This window comes from Diabrotica undecimpunctata, chromosome 4, assembly GCF_040954645.1.
Source record: "Diabrotica undecimpunctata isolate CICGRU chromosome 4, icDiaUnde3, whole genome shotgun sequence".
Taxonomy (NCBI): domain Eukaryota; kingdom Metazoa; phylum Arthropoda; class Insecta; order Coleoptera; family Chrysomelidae; genus Diabrotica; species Diabrotica undecimpunctata.
In genome coordinates this window covers 40959855-40969570 of record NC_092806.1, presented here as the reverse complement: position 1 = coordinate 40969570, position 9716 = coordinate 40959855, and the positions used below count along the sequence as shown (strand labels likewise).

The window sequence follows — 9716 nt, the reverse complement described above, 5'->3', positions numbered from 1 at the left end:
TTATTATCATTTACTGATAATAATGGTGAACATTCCTATATATTTGTAGTTACAACAAAAATAATTTCTTGTCCTGTGTGATGGTCTTGGCAAAACCAATTAACCAAAGTTTTTTTAATTAAATTTGAAGTATAAATTATATTTTATCCTACATACAATAAATTATACATTTAAAGGTGTTCAGAATGGTACAAATTTTTCTGAAGGACAAGATATTATATTTAGATAAATGTTAACACTATCAAGTGATTGGTAATTAGTCACTGTCTTGTCTAATAAAATATTTATGAGAGAAAGTTTGTAATAAAATCAATTATCGTATGATTGGCTTGACCGCACCTGTTTATTAATTTCTCGAACAATAAAGTGGAGCACAAAATCTGAATGAATTTTATACAATTTAAAACTATTAAGATCTCAGTTAGCCGTGATCGTCTAGTGGTTAGGACCCCACGTTGTGGCCGTGGTAACCCAGGTTCGAATCCTGGTCACGGCATATGGGATATTTTTTATAACAATTTTTTAAATATGTCCATTTTTTCTTCATGTTTTATAAATTCAGTAATCACTATCATAGCATTAGAAGAAGAAAATATATTTAATATAGAGTATAAAGCAACAATGGCTAAAGGAGATGTGCAAAGAGGTATAACAACTTCAATAAGAAGACAAAAACCGAGAACTTCAGAGAAAAAATAATAGAGGTTGCAGGTCTTTGGAAGCCCAAAAATGTTTCTATGATAGAAGACGAAAATAGCGAAATGGTATATTGACAGCAGAAGTTGTATGCGCTATAGTTGCGCATAGTTGCGTATAGCTGTGCTAGTTGTGTTGTAAGTGCAGCAAAGCTCCTAGAGAAAGCTTTGTAGTAGGAAACTATTTAAAGACATCAGCGAAACAGAAATTAAAAAATATTAGACGACAAAATGATATACATATATTCTAAAAGAGATCGAACTCGATGGACGGGATATATTCATTATAGGAGAATCATTATGGTTGTGTTCGGACTTTACACGACAAGACAAACTATGTCGGATTAAGTCAGGAATGTCCTGTCTATGCAAAACATATTATTATAAAATTTCTGGGGGAACGCCTAGAAGGTGTCAATATCAACGTAACTGTGATCAATACCTAAGATGGGTTAAATTGGAAGAACATTGATAGACATAATCTATCGGAATCGAGTGCCAGAATGGGACTAGAGGTAAACTCCTCAAAAGCCAAAGCTCTAATTTGTGACCGTAGAACCTACATGCAAAACAGCGCGACATATATCTACAAAGAGAAATAAACAGTCAGCTGGACCACTTAAATGGGATTATTAGATCCATTGAAATCGCCAGGACCTGTTGAATTAACATGAAAAAATTTCTATGTCGCCTGAATTTGTGTATCCAGGTCACTAAGGTGCTACATTGTCTTCGGACAGTATCCTCGGATAGTGTCTTCGGACACTATGGTGCTACGTTGAGGCCTTACTGCGTTGATGGATGTTGGATGGTTACGAACAGGTACAACTAATCTTGGAGTGAAAGTTAAATAAAAAAAGAAGTATGTCAAAAAAGATATCGTGACTGAGAAATATTGGAGATTGGACGAACACCAATGAAAATAACTTAATACACGAGAGCCCAAGATAGAAACGAATTCACTGTATTGGTCACCAACTTCAACAGAGATGGGAAATATTAGGGAGGATGGGTCAGAAAAAGCCTCTCCTATCGCACTGACAACGTCACGTTTACATGGTATCTCCTTATTAATAAAACCAGGCTCTGTCGACTAAATTTAGAAGCATAACTCTAATATCACATTGTAGCAAAACAATATACACAAAGAACTGGTTCTGAAGTGGCTAGTTCGCACTATGCTGTTAGTATTTAAGTCGAGAAGCGAGTAATTTAATAACTAAATGTGTCTGAACAACAAACATTTAGTCGAGTAAATTATTTCTTTTATATTTTTCGGGTGAGTAGCACCTCCCACCACGTGCCCGTGTTCACTGGTTCACCGGCTAAACAAGTCAGAACCAGTCGAATAAATGGAGTTTATTAGTTGTCAAGTATATTCTTTGGAATCTTCTAATGTTAATTTATTAATAAGACAATTGAAAACTCCTACTCTTCTATCGATCCATTGGCCATATCGATATATTGGCACCAATCCGACGACGAGTGCGACAAGGTTGCGTTTTATCACCACTATTATTTAATTTGTATTCGGAATCTATATTTAGAAAAGCATTAGAAGAGTTCGTGATAGGGAAATGTTCGGTTTACATCTAAATGTTTCCAAAAATAAAATTCTAGTATTTTCAAAGATACCAACAAACTTACAGTTGTATGATAAAGGACAAATAATAGAAAAGGTAACTTCCATGAAATAAACAGCCAGTGTAACCCAAAAAAAGAAATCCTATCAAGAATCGAACAAACTAGGAAAACACTCATGAACATAAAAACATTTTTAATAAGATCGGACCTTAGCCTAGAGCTCAGAATTCGAATGATCAGATGTTACGTTTTCTCTGTTTTGCTGTATGGCTGTAAAAGTTGGACAATGGACTCTGAAATAGAAAAAAGAATAGATGACTTTGAAATGTGATGAAACAGACGGATGCTGAGAATTCCATGGATGCAAAAAGTTACCAATGGTAAGGTACTTCCGCACATGAGTAAACAAAAAAAAATTACTCAGCATAATCAATGAGAGAAATATACAATACTTGGGTCATATGTTGAGAGGTGAAAGATATGAATTACTCCAAATAATATTGGAAAGAAAAGTGCAGGGCAAAAGATCAGTTGGAAGATGCCGGAACTCGTGACTGAAAGACCTCATCCACAGAAATATTTCATGTAGCAGTTTCCAAAGCTACGATTCCGATTTGGATCACCAACCTTCGAAAGGAGACGGCGCAATAAGAAGAAGATTGGATTAATTTTCGTACTTATAACTTATTTTTATTAATCGCACAAATTTTTCATCTCTTCTAAAAGAGTTGTTACGATTAGCTTAATCAGTTTATTTACTTTATTGCGTTGTAGGTAAATATCCTGGCTAGGACATCCACGTGTTTGTTTTGGTGTAATATTCTGATAGGATGTTCCTGTGAATATTTTACTGTTCCATTTGTGCAATAGGTATCTGTGAAACAATCTACGGGGTACTGTAAGGGCCGACACATGAGTAAAATGTTTCATTTGGTTGTGCACATGTGTATTACGTATTAATGAAACGTATACCTAGCAAAATGCTTTTATCAGGTATACACATGACCCTGTAGTAAAGTCTACACCGAAAAACGACTCATTGATACTAGCTGCTTATGCGCACAACTCATTCAAACCTTTTGTGCATATACCGGCTTCTCCAGTATCGTCTGCGGAGATGTACATTTCATTGATACTTACTGTGTACGTGTAAACCTTCCTTAAACTTTCTGCAAATGTGCCCCCTACAGGACTTTCTGTGCAGGTATGCGTTTCACTGGTATCTGCTGCACATATGTACATCCTCTGACTGTTTCAGTATACGTATTAGTCCTCCGATACTTTTCATGCAAATGGACACTGTAGTGATAGCTTCTGCGCATATGTAGTCTTTAGCTATATTTGCTATATATCAATACAGAAGAGGGCGGTGTACCACTGCCCCCGTTATTAATGGGATTTTTCTTATAAATCAGTGGGATATTCACAATGGTATCGTAATCCCACTAATCCACGAAGAAACGTATTTATTTGACAAGAAAGCATGAAGAAATTTTATTGGGATTCCTTATTCGTGTTTAATGAGGTTAAGATCAGTAGGTATATTGAATGTGTAGGACAACACGTTTCAAAATTCACGATTTTGAAAAATTTAATATAAATCGACATTTTGAACTTCTGTAGTTCAGAAACAACTGATTTTTTATTCTTGGAGCAATGAAAACTTTCAATTCACATGACCAAAGCATTTTACTAAGTTTCAGCCAATTTAACTAAAATTCCTTTTACATAAAAAAGTGCCGGATTATTTTGGTTTTTTAATACAAAAATATTGCTTCTATCTGAATTTCCTATAACGCACAATTTCCGGGAAATATCGGTTTGTAATTTTCATGTATCAATGCATAGGTTTCCATTGACTAACAAATTTATTTCTATTTATAAAATATGGCTATTATTTATTTATTTACGAAACTCAATAGGCCTTGAAGACCTAGGGCTAAAATACAATTAATACAATTAATACAATACTTATACACTATAAAACTTGTATCAACTGGGGTAGCTTCTTGTCCAATCATGCTTCTTGCCTACTAACTTGACTTACTATTCTCCTCCATTAATCCATATTTGTTGCTCTTCCCAACCATCTTTTCCTTCGTCCTTTTCTTCTTTTCGTGATTTTGCCCCGTTTTAGAATCATCTTTGGCATCCTATTCCTTTTCTTTCTCATCACGTGGCCCATTCATCTGACTCTCTGTCATTCTGACTCATTCATCTCTTTTATGAAGCGACTGATGCTTGATTCGTTATATAGTTTCGGTGGCTCCCTGTTTGTTCGACGCACTTAATCTTCCACCGTGTTTTTGTCTTCATATATAGCTCTTAGCATTTTCTATTTAACCCTCCGGCAGACACGCCTCTTAAAGTTACATGAGTGGTCACACTATGCCGCACATAGAAAAAAAGGTATTAAACGTTAAAAATTATCAAAACTTTGTTAGAAAAATTCGTAAACGACCCAAAAAGAAAGAAAAGCGTTATTTTTAGCAATTTATTGTATGACTTTAACATAATGTAACGTTTACAATAAAAAATATTCTCTCACAAAAGATCAAAAAAGAAAAGTATCTAAATACAAAATAATTAAATTAGTCTTCCTCCACTGAAGGATACAAACACATATTACACTGAATTTTTTTCTCACTATGATTTTTGCAAACAAATTGTTGGTATGAGTCACAGGAAACGGTTGTTTTATTGTTTTTATGCGGACTGCATATATGGTACCGTCCACTTCGACATTGGTTTACCGTGCTGGTGGGTCCTTTGGCACTTTGAAAAAGCAGCAGAAATTTTCTTATATCTTTTGGAAGTGTTAGTATCTTCGCTCGGTCTTCTAAATGATCCCTCATCAGGGAGAAACTTAATTCAATTAAAAATTTGCTCCTTTTTTGAGGCGACATATTTGGCTTAGTGCAATTATAAATAACTTCGGAGTTTATTCCAGCTAAATCTAGTATGCGAAAAAATATTGCTAATGGCCATCTTCTGGTAATCGTTTGTGTCGTGTAGGAAGTACATTTTTGGTCAACCGTATCAACGCCACTTTTTGTTTTATTGTATTCTAAAATCATTACTGGTTTTCCTGTATCTTTGTGTATTTCGTCTGTATCGATCATGGTAGAGAGCAATAGTACAGTTTTATTTCTTTTAGGGACATATTATCTTGAAACCCGAATATTAAAGATCCAATAGCTCGCAGTATATTCGGAAGAAATTGGGGAGGAAGTTCTGTTTTGTTTTTCTTCAAAAACATAACTAGTATAATAATCCATAGTTATATTTCTTTTTTAGTTTTTTATGGGAGAAACTAAATGCTGTACTATATCGAATGGTTTATTTGAACATTTGTACGGTCCGTCTCTTTGTATTCCACAATATATCTCGAAATTCCATGTATAGTAAGACCTGCTATCGTAAAATGCATACAGTTTTATGCCATATTTGGCTGGTTATATGGCATGTATTGTACAAAGCCACATCGTCCTCTTAAAGGGTGAAGCATTTCGTCTATAGTGACGTATTTCCCCAAACAGTAATTACTCATACAATTATTCAGAAAGTCTGTGTATATATTTCTAATAGCAGCTAATTTATTATTTTGTTCACGATCTTTTCGTGTCCCAACATCATCAAAACGAAGAGCACGAAGGAGAAAGAGGAATCTTTTGTAACCAAATGCAGCTCTGGTCCGCATTATACCGGTTCCGTCCTTTGCCCATATTTCTTAAACGTTTACATGATTTCCTTTTTTTTACTGCAAGAATAAATAGTATCCCAAACAAAGCTTTTATTTCATTACGAGAGGTTAATTTGCAATTTTTGTCTCTCTGGCAAGATAGATTATTTGCTCTTCTGTTGTTGATATTATATATTAGTGCAAGTAAACTTACTGTCAATCATGGCTGGAGTTATCAATAAAAGAAACGAATCTAATGGATTCAATATGTTTTTGGCATTACCTTTTGGTCCAGGAACTTCTTTCATAATATTTTTGCTTTGGTTTTATTGCCATAAGCTATTGGGATGCTTTTCCAAATTGTTTCTTCATCCTTGCCTATATAAAATTGGTAATCACCATCGTCTAGCTCTTTTACCGGACACATATCATCGTCATCATAGCTACCAGATAGTTCCGATTTGCTGTCGTAATCATCATTTTCAATAATTTCTTGTGGTCCACCTGAATCACTTAAATCAACAATATCTTCGACAAAATCAGATAAATTTTCCGCAATCTCTTACAACTCAATCTCTGCCAAATACTTAATTGGCCTTTTTGCACTCCTGAAATGACAAAAAGTACATTGATTAATTTAAGTGCTAAAAAACTGTATGAACAAATTTTACTTACATGACAAACTACGCTGCGGTACGGAATGCCGCTATTGAACAACTTCCATTTCAATGTTCAATATCAAACTGATACAAGACTTTAGGAAATGCGACATCAGCAGGTAATATTTTAATTATAGTCACGAACACATATCTAAATAGACAGTGGCGTATACGAAACAATATTGGTAAACATTATTAAAATATTAAAATTGCGGCACGCAAGGGACACCGGAGGGTTAAATTTCTCCGTATTGGCTTTTTTTATTGTTCAGACTTCATTACCATACCTCACTGTGGGACTTACTACTGTTTTATAAATCCTTTAATTTGTTTTTCTGGATATATATTTGGATTTCATTAGTGGTCTTCGGTTTCCCGTCCCTTTATTTCCCTTTGCCTAGTTCCCATTCTTCCTGACGTTTCTCTTCTACAATAACCCCCAGATAAGTAAAATGGATCACTCTCTCTAAATTATATTCCATTGATTCGTTAGATATGAAAGTAAATTGCCCCCTTTCTTTTTGCTCTGTATTTCCTTTTTTAAGTACAAATAGGGCAAAAGTGAAAGATGGAAAATAAAAAAAAATTATTTTGACATTAATACAATAATTGATATTTTGAAAAAAAAACAAATTATAAATGCCATCATAAATTAATATATCTATGTCTTTTAAGGATATGTCAGATACTGTATATTTTATTAAATGGAAATAATCCAGAGGTTTAACTGAAAATAAATTACATATAGCATATAAGAACGTTTATGGACCGCATTTCGTGCCGAAGATAATGCAAATCAAAAAGAGAACATGAATTTCTATGACCAGCTTCAGGAAATTCTTGAGAACTTTTCATCAGAATATCAAATAATTATGTTGGAAAATTATTTCAAGCGTCAAACAAAGGTTTAATGATGATTACTTGAATGATAATAGAGATTTTATGCCAAACCTATGTTCGTTAATAGTCTAAGAACTAGAAATACATTTTTCAACTTCAACTACAAGTATCAATACACATGTAAATTTGCAAATAGAAGAGAAAAAAAATCAACAATAAATTACATTATTAATAATAGAAAAATATACTACCACAATAAATATATTGTGACATATATTGTGAAGAAATTGACATAAGAACGTTAAACTCAGCCCATGTAGAAAGTAATAACAGGTTACTAATGGGCAAAATCTTAATGAACACTAAAACAATAAATGAACAAAACGGCTACACAGATAAGAAATATAAAGTAGCGTCATTATAAAACGTTTTAAGAATAGAACCAGAACCAATGTCAAAAAAGATTAGTAGAAATAAGAATAATATGAAGACTACAAAAGATTCAAGAAATAACCAATACACTCGGTTTAAAATGTGTTTGAAAAATTGTATTTTCAAAACGGCAAAGTCAAAATGCTAAATAAAAATTTTTCGATACGCAATTGTTCATTTATAATTATAAAACCAACAAAAAGAAAGAGCTATTAGAGAAAAATTGCAATCGTTGACTGCTCTTAACCCTTTCGAGTCGGATTTTTTTTAGGATCGGTATGGAATTTAGAACGTTTTTTGTTTAAAAAGTATAATTATGCAAAAATATAATTGATTGAGATTAATTTTATCTTTGAGATCCGCCATTTTGTCGGGAACATATATGTCTCAGTCAGACTTTTTTGTAACATATATGTGTGGCTATAATAACCCATCAGACACCAAATTATTACTTTAGTTTAGTAAAGAAAAATCGAAAGTACAAATAAAATCTCATATTTTGAAAACAAAAGGACTAAAACTAATCAATATTGAATGTAAATGAAAAGGTGTGAAATATGTTTTGCACAAGGGTACATTGCAGCTCTGATAGAGTGTGGTGGTTAATTTTTCTTTTTTCTGAGAAGAACATCTTTGACATCTTCTACGGGTCTTTCTTTCGACGGGTAAATGATTTCCCACGTTGAACATTTTTTTTGTTTGCTTGAGGATGTCCAAGTGAAGAAGAGCCTTTTCTTTTTTCAGCAGCATGGCTTCTTTCCAATGAAATGAATCTCTCAGCTACACTAATTAGAGAGGCAAAAATAGTGTTTTTTCTTTATTTTTTCAGATCGTTGTGTAGTACATGAGAATTTCCAAATGCCATCATCAGAAGGCGAAAAAATACTTTCTTTCACCATTTGGTAGACTTCCTATCAAAGTCATACAAGCACAAAATAATATGATCTTTTAGGTCCACGCCGCCCATTTTGTTATTGTACATGTCGAGAAGTTCAGGACATCGCACATTTATTTTAGAGCCATTCTTCATTTTTCGTTTTACTTTTACTTGCTTATCTCTAAATTAATTGCTTACTGCTAACAAATCTTTAGTATATTGCCATCTGCAAACTATGGTGCCGTGGTTATTTACTCTGAATTCTGAGTCACCACGATTAAACTTCCCAACAAATTTTGGTACATTTACTGTTGTTGCAATTATTGTTCCTATTGCTGGATAAGATAGAGTATCAAGTAGTATAATAGATGAGAAAAATCTGTCAAAACACAATAATACATTAGTTCCGCTTATAGTAGTAAGTAATTTGGTCACTACTCTTTCTCCCCATAATAAACTAGTATCATTTCCTGTTTTCTTTTCCTCGTATATATTAAAATCGTATACATATCCTGTTGAAGAGTCGCTTCGTATCCATATCTTTATTCCTCGTTTGATGAGTTTCATGAGTAGGAACAATTTTAAGGAAGACTCTTAAGAAAGACCGAAAATTTATATTTCGCCATTGACTCATCAATGCTTCGAAAAGCCAGCTCTGTTCGATATTTTGTAAAAATGTTAGTTTAAGACACTTAGCGACATCCTCAAAGTTATATGATTTTCTTGCATTGTCAGGCTTTACACTATCAGCGAAATACATTTTGGCAATGATCAGTTTACAGCGGTCTCGAGAAATCGCTATTCTTTATTGCTAAATTTTCTAAAAAATCATTTTGGGACCAATAATCATTGAAAGATGGAACTCAATTATATGCCATGATTAGTGTAACACCCAATACAATTATAATTTCATATTCATCGATAGGAAATCTTTTTTTCTTGGTGTC

At 33.3% G+C, this 9716-nt stretch overlaps 1 non-coding gene across 1 annotated transcript; it reads left to right on the top strand.

Annotated features, from left to right (window-relative positions):
- Window positions 1–424: 424 nt before the first annotated feature.
- On the top strand, window positions 425–496 carry TRNAH-GUG (transfer RNA histidin (anticodon GUG)). Its single transcript has one exon. It is a non-coding gene; the product is annotated as a tRNA-His (tRNA).
- Window positions 497–9716: the final 9220 nt, after the last annotated feature.